At 37.5% G+C, this 10,650-nt stretch overlaps 1 long non-coding RNA gene across 1 annotated transcript in view; it reads left to right on the top strand.

Moving 5' to 3' along the window:
• The window catches only part of LOC106873803 (uncharacterized), a 2,454-nt gene extending 1,355 nt beyond the window's left edge, over positions 1–1,099 (top strand). The window contains exon 2 of the long non-coding RNA XR_001409918.2: positions 83–1,099. This is a non-coding gene — a long non-coding RNA (uncharacterized LOC106873803). The remainder of the gene's footprint in view (positions 1–82) is intronic.
• Positions 1,100–10,650: the final 9,551 nt, after the last annotated feature.

Genomic DNA, 10,650 nt, shown 5'->3' with positions numbered 1-10,650 from the left:
TAATAATAATAATAATAATAATAATAATAATAATAACAATAATAATATGTATCAATAACATTCTTTCATTTTATCTTTTCAGGAAAGAGCCTTGCTCCACGTCAAATACTCTGGCTAAGACTCTTGTTTTGATAGAGGAAGTCCTGGCCAAGAAGACCTTTTGTCTCTATCTCAACTTCCAGAAGATTAATTATTTTATTGCAAAGAGTTTCTTATATAATATCTTCAGTTGAGGGATAATATAATTCTTTACTTTGTTGTTTTCTTTATTTCTCCTTTTTTTATTACAATTTTACACCATTCTCTAAAGAATGACATAATTTAGAAAAGAAAAATGCTCTATTCAGTCCTCAACACAGCATATTTTATGGCTAAGCTACATTAATATTAAATACTCTCAACTGCTTTCGCTTGTTATTTCATATATTCCCAAAATACAAATGGTTGTTGGGCTAGGGATCTAGACAATTTCGTAGATAACGCAACTAATTTTCGGTCGGTGTGGGTCCTAGGTGCCTACATTGTGACTGATTCAACATATTTCCATCCGTATATTTAAAAACACTTATCGTTTGATAAAACTTGTATTGAAGGTAAGACAGAAAATCAAATTTTGGAAAAGGTTCTTTATATTACATACAAAAGGAAAAAAAATCAAAATGCATCTGAAACATTATTGGGAAGATGGGATTAGGTTTTCCAGAAGATTAGTGTGCCTTATCTTTCTTAACCTTAGAGCGGCAGATTGACAATGGCAGCGGGATGGCAGAATTAGTAGGGCGTCGGACAAAATGCTTTACAGTTTTTAATTACGTCCCTTTATATTCTGAGTTCAAATTCCACCCAGGTCAACTTTGTCTTTCATCTTTCTGTGGTCTTTTTCAAATAAAGTACCAGTCAAGTACTGGCGTCGATTTCATCGACTGTTCCTCCCGTCTCAAATTTGTAGCCCTGTGCCTTACATAGAAACTAACATCTCTTTTCTCTTCAAACAATACGTGTTGTATTGTTTTTTTACTTTTCTAGGTTCTTCTAGCTGAATTGTAAGGAACAAAAATAAAATGGCAATAAAACTGTTTTCAGTATATATATAAATATCTTTCTTTCTCTCTGTCTTTTTCATTCACTCTCTCTCTCTCTCTATATATATATTTATCTATCCATCTATCTATCTATCTATCTATCTATCTATCTCAGTTCCTATCTTTTTCTAAGTACGTGTGTGAGAGAGAGATAGGGAATGAGAGTTTATATTTTGTTTACATTTTGCATCTGTGGGGCGGTGATATATAACGGATAAAACCAACCTATGACTTTCTCTGATAGAAGTATAACAATCAAATCTCTTTCCAGTTATGCCCTACCATCTTAAAAAAGAAAGGTCATATAGAAAAATGCAGTTTTTGATATATATATATAAAAAGAAGGCAGGATGATCACGATTGGAATGCTTTCCATATTTGTGACCTGTACCTAAAAACTACAGCAATTTCATTTAACACACTCACTTTTCGTTCTTTCTTTCTTTCTTTTTGTTGTCTCCCTTCAGAAGGAGTCATACTGAAATCATAATCTTCCAAATTAATCTTTCTGGGACATCATGAACCACCAAAACTTTATAATGGCCTTTGTGGCTCACTTAATATAAGCAGACGATAAATGAGTTGCAAGAATCGGAGGAAACTAGTGATAGTCTGAGTCGCCATATTGGGAATGCAATCAGTCAATTAATCGTGAAAAATAGTTTGTTTTCACAAAAATTCAGATACATTGGATAATATAATCCTATTTCCTCGATACAGGAAGAGAAGCTGTACGAATCATGGCTAGAATATCTAACTTGAAACAAAACAACACCAGTACAAAATAGTATAAGATATATTGGATATTAACATTTCTAATGTTACAAAATATCAAAGGTAAATTTATCATGAAGAGTTCCAATGCAGGAATTACCAGAGCAGCGGGTTGGTAGAATCATTTGAGCGTAAGGCAAATTGCTATACAATATTTTTTCTAGTTTTATAAGGTGGCAAGCTGGCGGAATCGTTGGCACGCCTGACAAAAATTCTTAGCGGCATTTCGTCAATCTTTACATTCTGAGTTCAAATTCCGCCGAGGTCGACTTTGCTTTTATCCTTTCGGGATCGATAAAATAAGTACCAGCTGAGCACTGGGGCCTCCTGCGCCAAAATTTGGAACAAATACTTTTTCTCTACGTTCTATGGACAAATCCCCGTGATATCAACATTGTGTTCCATCCTTCCAAAATCGATAATGTAAAATACCAGTCAAGTACAGGGATCGATATATTCGACTAATTCCTTTCCCTAAATTTGTGATCTGTGCCTTAAATGATTGAAATCTGACATATTCGGGCTATTGTCTTCGTCTTGGTTATTAAACTCACAATTTTCGGTTGCTGAATCCTCCGGCATCGGGATACTTGTCATATTCAGTAATGTTCTCAAATTTTCGAAAAGAGCCCTTTATTAAATTCACGAAATTCCGAGAACGCAACTGAATACAACAGGCACTTGAAAAACGCCAGAGAATACAGCGGCCGAAAGTTGTACCTCTAAGTATTAAGATGAGAATGCTTGTCCGAATATATTGATATTTATCCAAATAAAGCAAACAAAACAAATATTCTTAAAAAAAAATAATGTAAAGAGGGTCGGGAAGCAAAATAGTTGTTACTGTTATAAATAATTGAAAAAGAAATTAATTGTAATTAGAAGAAAAATTAAAGAAACAACACTTGATTGTGAAATATGATTTTGGTAAATATTCAGGATGGAAAGAAAACAACGTATAAAAGTGTGTATAAAACTACGAAAGAAATGCATGACGTTTAGGGAAGGACACTTCAGATATGATTTCTTCGATGGCGGTTTCTGATCGAAAAGCTGCTTCGCAAATCTTCCGTCATCAAATGTCATGGGATACGACTTCGAAAAAATTTTTTTGTATACACTGTATAGAGTATTTACGAGCACACGCACTCGCACACGCTCACATATATATGTACGCTCACATGTACACACATTTAAACACACACGCTGCTGATATCACAGTATCAAGCAGACCACCAGATGCTATTGTACACCCTTAGTCACAATGCGCTTCTAATTCCGTCTTGACTGCGCCATTATTTTCCATCTTGCGCCAAATCGGTTAACAAAATTGTCTTCTCATCGTTGTGAAGGCTTTCCAAGTAGCCTTTCCTAATCTCTTGGATTCCATTCGGCAACTGCGCGGGTTCACCTGTTGTCTTTGAAGCTTGCGACATGCCCAGCTCAGCGGAACTTCTGCTTTCGGTACTCTGTGATCACATCGTTCACTCCACTTCGTTCTCGAATGACTTCAGAGCAACGAATATGCTCTCGTAATATTCCCAGCATAGATCTTTCCATAGTCCTTTGCATCAGAGCCAATCGATGGTTTATCCTCTTCGAAGTATTCCACGCCTTACTTGTGTATAAGAGCGCAGGTAGGATGGTGCTATTGAAGAGTCTAGCATGTATGACATTGCCTGTCTTTATTTTGATCATATCCTTTATTGCTGCTAATATACTGGGCTCAAAAAATATTCACACCATCAGGAAGAACCATATGTAATAACCTCATCCTAACGCAGTCACGCTGTGCGCCCTGCAGCTAGAGAGTTTCTACGTAGTTGCTCAACATGCTAGAAATAGCAGCCACATCTTCCTGAAATCATGCCATGTCGTATTTGGAAAAAGAATGACAGAAATTACCTCTCCAGAGTGCAAACCTAGGCCGGTTGTCTGGCTTTCCTAGACACCGAAATCTTTCTCTTGGACTCGCTGATTTGGCTCAACGGAGTACAGAACAATATACTTAGTGCCAATTTTGGAACCAGTTTGGCAAGCAGAAGTTGTCAAAGGCTGAGTCAAACACCAGACCACTTCAGAGGTTCCGTCTTTCTGAACATATGAATAAAACGGGATAGTTACAACTACGTACTTTCTACTCTTAGTAGAGCCGATTAATGATTAAACAACTGAAAAAAAGCTTGCTTTCCAACCATATGGTTCCAAGTTCAGTCCCACTGCGTGGCACCTTAAGCGAGTGCCTTCTACTATAGCCACGGGCTGACCAAAGCCGTGTGAGTGGATTTGGTAGACGGAAATTGAAAAAAAGCCCGTGGTATATATGTCTGTATATGTGTCTGTGTTTGTCCTCCGTCATCGCTTGACAACCGGTGTTGGTGTGTTTACGTCCCCGTAACTCAGCGGCTCTGCAAAATAGACTGATAGAAGAAGTACGAGGCTTAAAAAAATAAGTCCTGGAGTTGATTTGTTGGATTAAAATTCCTTCAAGGCGGTGCTCCAGCATGGCTGCAGTCAAATGACTGAAACAAGTAAAAGAATAAAAGAATATGCACACAAAAAAGGGTGCCAGAATCGGATGATCGATCAATAAATACAGCTTCAATCTGCTAGGTCACCATTTATGCTCTGGGATTGCTTTCATGTTCGACAAGTTCACCGTCATCAATTCACAGCTTTTTTTCTTTTTTTTTTGTCAATAAATTAGTTTTTAACTTTTAATGGTGAAATACTATGGATATATTATCTCGGTGAACTTTCTTCCCGGTGAATTGATGGCGGTGAACTTACTTGATGTGAATTAAAAGAACTACAGGTGTTATTGTAATTGAGTACAACCTTGAAGGTAATACCTCCACATGGCTAAAGCTCAATAAATGAAATTAGAAAAAGATTAAAATAATAAAACGAGCGCGCGGAGAAGTTTTAATGACGTCATTGGCTGTAAGAAGTAGCTGCAAAATCTCCCTCAAATCTACTTAATCATTTAACCAATTAATCGATTGTTTGATTAATCAATCAGTCAATCGATCAATCAACTAGGACCGTGAAAGTCCCTCCGTTACCATTTGCGATATCATCAACGGTATATCCTCTCCACTCAGGGTTTATTTGATAATAATATTCTGTCTACAGAGCAGCAGAATCGTTAGTACGCCGGGTGTATTGTAGACGTATAAACAATTTATTGCACATAAAATTTTAACAACAAAATCTTATATGGACCTCCAAAGATCATAAGGACCCCGGTATAGAACCCCTGAATTCTAGATGATTATCGTTTTTGAGAACTAAACAATTGTAATACGTAGAAAAAGTAGACAACAGCTAATGGTGAAATAATAGAAGTTTATCGTAAAACGTCCAGGTGAAAAAAATGTGATAAAAGTTTGTAGAGCAACGAGGAAAATATATAATGTAGTCACAAATAAAATGGGATTAGTCTTGGAGTTAAGCTGCGGCGACATGCCTAGACACGTAACAGTAATCACAAGAAATTCAATAAAATTTAAAGCCGAGAGATAAAGCACATTTTCGTACATAGTTTATAAAGAAAATATGTGGATAAAACAGCGCTACTTTATTTTGCTTGGTTGTTGCTTGATACAGTCGGTGTGTGTGTGTAGACATACACACACGCACACCAATCCAAACACGGCTTAGGGGATAGGAGTATTCACTCACGATCGTAAGGTCGCAAGTTCGATTCTTGGCGGTGCGTTGTGTTCTTGAGCAAGACACTTTATTTCACGTTGCTCCAGTCCACTCAGGTGGTAAAAATGAGTAGTACCTTTGTTTCAAAGGGCCAGCTTTGTCACACTCCTAGTCACACTGAATTTCCCTGGAAACTACTTTAAGGGTACACGTTTCTGTGGAGTGCTCAGCCACTTGCACGTTAATTTCACGAGCAGACTGTTCCGTTGGAACCCTCCTCGTCGTAACCGACTGAGTGACAGTGCCATATAAATGCATGTAAGTGTATATGTGTAGTTGTGTGTGTACATAAGTACGTATGTATATGAGTACAAAGCTAGCGAATTAAAGGAGCCTTTAAATATCCAAGAAAAATCAATTTCAAAGCTCCTAATTTTTCAGTTACCAAGTTATCCAATTATGTAATTATTCTAAATGTTGATTAAGCATCAAATGTTAGGCGTGTCACTTTTAACAAGTGGACATGAGTTCAGTCCTTGGGTTAATGAAGCTGTATATATTCTGGCACAAGTGAAACGAGTAAGATACATTACAAATACGAAAATAACTTTTACAAGAATATCTCTGAAATGAAATAAGAACATTTTACTGATGCGGATTGAATAGGTTCGATTCTAGACACTGGATAACAGAGGTACTCTTTCGTCGACGACAAGGCAAATTATATAAACAAAAATATGGAGAGCGATAGACTCATCGTCAGGGCATTCTACCTCGTCACATTAGCAAATAAAATGGTACAAATATATTAAAAAAATAATATACACCTGGTATATTAAGTATATAATCGTCGTACTGGAATATTTCGAGAAGTTAAAACTACCATGTAAAATTCAACACACAGTACAAATAATATCTCTTACAATACAATGGTTCAGTTTTGCCGACGGGACGACGAGAGCCGTCTGGTTATCCTGGGGTCTCGGTTAGACTTTGTGGATACGTTGGTGACCGATCAGCTAAAACCGCACCCAGAATGTTCTCTGGGAGTGTGGAGAAGGAATGATTATGATAACTGGCGATTTGATGGTGCTGGTTTTCCCCGGTCTACTTCCGTTGCTCAACTGCTGGAATCTTGGCTTCACAGGTTTGCATGCTCTTGTGGACGGATGATTACCGCCTACCGCTGTCTTGACCTAGATACTTTCAGCTGATATGGTTGATGTTGGAAGCATTTAGAGAAGCTTTTAAAGTGTTTTTGAAGCATTTTTTCTGGCTTCTCCTCTGGAAGCGCTTTTTCTGGCTTCTCTGGAAGCGCTTACCTTGTTGGAGTTTGCCATCTAATAGTGTTTTGGAAACCGTTGGTCCGACATGCGAACTACATGATCTACCCAGCGGAGCAGTGTCTGCATCAAAATGGTGTATATACTGGGCAGGCTAGCAACGGGTGAGTACCTCAGTGTCCGGGTTTTAGTTTTGCCATTCTATGCCAAAAGTTTTTCTGAAGTAGTTTGTGTGTAAGTGGTCCAGTTTCCTTGCATGACATTGGTAGACCTTCCACGTTTCGCCAACATAGAGACGCGAGAACTATTGCTCGATAAATCGTGATTTTTATTTCTTGGTTGGTGCCTTTCCTGTTTCACACGTTCTTATGGAATCTGCCAAAATCAACAGTCACTTTAGTGAATTTGGCATTTACCTCATCATAAATGACTACATTTCTGGAAAGTGTGCTCCCAATGTACGAGGGGGTGCTGAGAAGTTCCATAAATGCCGACCACTCCGAATACTCCGGAAGGTGCTCGATCAGGGACCTTTTGAGCAGGAAAAGCTATTTGACCTGAAGAAAATTCTAACTAGGCCTCACCTGCAAGATCATGCGCTGTTTATCTTGATATGAGATCACTATGTCGTGCACATATGGTTGTGATGCATGTGCCTAGTATACCCTTATCTGACGGGTTCTCATGATGGGTATACTGTGCTTCATATATCTTACCCCGGTGTCACTTTGATGGCATACATTGCTCTCTCACTCAGTAATGATAATAATAACAGCAGCAACAACAACAACAACAACAACAACAATAATAATAATAATAATCATGAAGTACGAATTGCAAGAGATAGTCCAGAGAACACGTAAATTAATGACAATGAGCAAGGAACTACAGCCTAAGAGTGATGTGTCAAGATTGTATGTAAATAGGAAAGAAGGAGGACGGGGATTGGTGTGTTGTGAAGGTTGTGCAAGGGAAGAGGGGAATAGCTTGGCTTGGTATGTCAAGGGGAGTAAAGAAGAAATGTTTGAAGCAGTGAAAATGCAGGGAAGCTTAAAAGTGAACGAAGCCGTAGATTTAACACAATTTAAGAAAGACCAGAAAGAGTAGATGAAGAAAATCTGGCAGATGAGATTGATTAGAATAGAACCTAGTAATGACAGCAGAAAGGAGACTTAAAAGGGCCTACTGAGGTATTAGTGTGCAGTGCTCAAGAACAAGCTCTCAGAAAAAACTACTCCAAATATCACATTGATAAAAGCATTGACTCGCCACAGTGTAGGATGTGCTCTGAGAAAGAAGAAAGTATCAGCCATATCGTTAGTGAGTGCTGTAAACTCGCGCAACGTGAATACAAAAGGAGACACGACAATGTGGTCAGATATGCCCACTGGATGTTGTGCGGTAAAGCAAACCTCGAGAGAGCTGAACAATGGTGTGAACACAAGCCAGGGGAAGTAATGGTAAGCGAACGTTACAAAATACTCTGGGATTTTAACATGCAGTGCGACTAAGCCATAGAGGCGAGACGACCAGATATCGTGATCATCGATAACATGAAAAAGAAAAAAAGGTAATAGATGCTGATATACTAGGCGATTAGAGGGTGAAATTAAGGAAACAAACGATTGAGAAATACCAGCCACTGCGGGACGAGATAGGAAAGTTTTGGGGCATGAGGAAAGTAATGGTGAAACCGGTGGTAATTTGAGCATTAGGAGCAGTTTCCAGGGGCTTTGAATGTATATTAAGAATATTGGAGCTACTGTCTTGCTCGAGGTGATCCAGAAGACAGCATTGTCGGGTACAGCTCGCATTCTAAGGAGAGTATTGTCTCTTTGAGTCACAGGAGAAGGCACTACTTGAAACCTTTGGTGATTTATTATTGCCTAATTTCAAGTAAAGGTTAACCGGTAATTAAGAACTATCCGAGAGTCTTTCAGAATAACGACAACAATAATAATAATAATAATAATAATAATAATAATAATAATAATAATAATAATAATAATAATAATAATAATAAAGCACATACGTGTATACACGTATGTATATAATGTACATGCATGTATGTGTGTGTATATTGTAATACACACAGAGGTACACACGCACATACACACACAGACACACACATACATTTAAATGCTAAAGTTTGTCAGTATACGAGAAAGATAATTAAGTTAATCACCTTCTGGTTAATTTTATTATCAAACTGATGCATCAAACGTTCATCGGCGGAAGAAGATCTATTTAAAGATATTTAAAGATAACGCTGTTGATTAGATGCGTCAGTCAATCGCTATTTCTCAAAGGTTTTTTCAAAAATCGCCACTCTGAAATTGTTTGTATGTCTATCGTTTCTTATCAAAGAACCTTTTAATCACAAGTCAATCTTAACATTATAAAAAGCTCGACGAAGTCCTGCTCTACACAAAAGAATATTCCGATCATAGTCGAAAATAGACTAAACAATATCACAAAGGAGATAAATGCAGCGAGCTGGCAGACTCGTTAGCACGTCGGGGAAAATGCTTCGCGGCATTTCTTCCGTCTTTACATTCTGAGTTCAAATGCCGCCGAGGTCGATTTTACTTTTCATCCTTTCAGAGTCGATAAAATAAGTACAAATTGAGCACAGGGATTGATTTAACCGACTTACATCCTCCCCAATATTACAAGGGAGACAAAATGACAAAAAGTGTAAGGAATCTATAAGCCGAACCTTCAAAGTTAGTTATACGTAGATAACAGGTTCTGTAATGTTTATGAAAGAACTGCAGATTTGCTTCGACAGATCGAAGCATATTTGGAATATTGTAAATATAAATCTAAATTTAGTATCACTCCTTGAACAAGCCTTTCTGTAATATATCCCCAACGCACTACAGAAAACTATATCTTAACATGTCTATGAAACGAATATGCCCATTCAACAGTAGAAAAGAAAATATTGTCACGTTGCAGACAGCAAAATAAATTCATTTATAAAATCTGGTCTGAAATGCATACTAGGTAAATAGCAATAGCGCAGAACGATGTCAAAACTAATTTAAACAATGAATGAAGTTAACCCACGGAAAATAAAAACAGTTAAAAGCAGGAGTTATAAAAGTGTAGTCCCCCACCAGACAGAGAGTATAAACTTTAGTGTTTTCGGATATAAAAAGACTATTTATGAATAAGACAGAACATTAGCAAAACAGGATCTGAATATAATCAGCAGACAAATTGATGATAATTAGTAAAACGACCAATGAATAGTGCTCAACAAATAATGAACTCTAGCAAAACAAAGGACAAAGCAATTCTTAGCAAGACAAGATGACATTACGCAGTTTAAAAGCTGAAAGAGATCATCGGCAGAATTGGCTAATGGTCAATGACATGCACATACATTTCAGAAAAATACCACTCCAAGAAAACCGGATATGAAAAGAAAGCAAAAAAAAGAAAAAAAACGGAAAGAAACGATGGTAACTACAGACGACACCTTAATATAGAGACCAGCCAATGAAAGCAATTGACAGATTTTCTTAAAATGAAAACAACACTCAGAAGGATGTAAAACCTGCTTGAATACTGAGAGCATAGTTCTCACCCAAAGTCACCATGTGTGTGTGTATGTGTGTATGTGTGTATGCGAGTATTTCAACATTTCAAGATGTGGAACAGTTAATCCCGACACATTTTTCTCTCCATTTCTCTCTTCGTTTTTTCCTCTCATCGCTTTCTGTCGAAGAGCGTAGGCTTGAAACGTCAAAGACTTCTCCTTTTTTCCTGACCGTCAAAAATAAAGCACCTGCTTGTCGTTCCCTCACCTGACCCTGTTCTTTCATTTCTGTACTTTTGAACCATATATA

The sequence above is a fragment of the Octopus bimaculoides genome, chromosome 21 (assembly GCF_001194135.2).
Source record: "Octopus bimaculoides isolate UCB-OBI-ISO-001 chromosome 21, ASM119413v2, whole genome shotgun sequence".
Taxonomy (NCBI): domain Eukaryota; kingdom Metazoa; phylum Mollusca; class Cephalopoda; order Octopoda; family Octopodidae; genus Octopus; species Octopus bimaculoides.
Note: the sequence above shows the minus strand (reverse complement) of the source record. Positions and strands in the feature narration are given on the sequence as shown.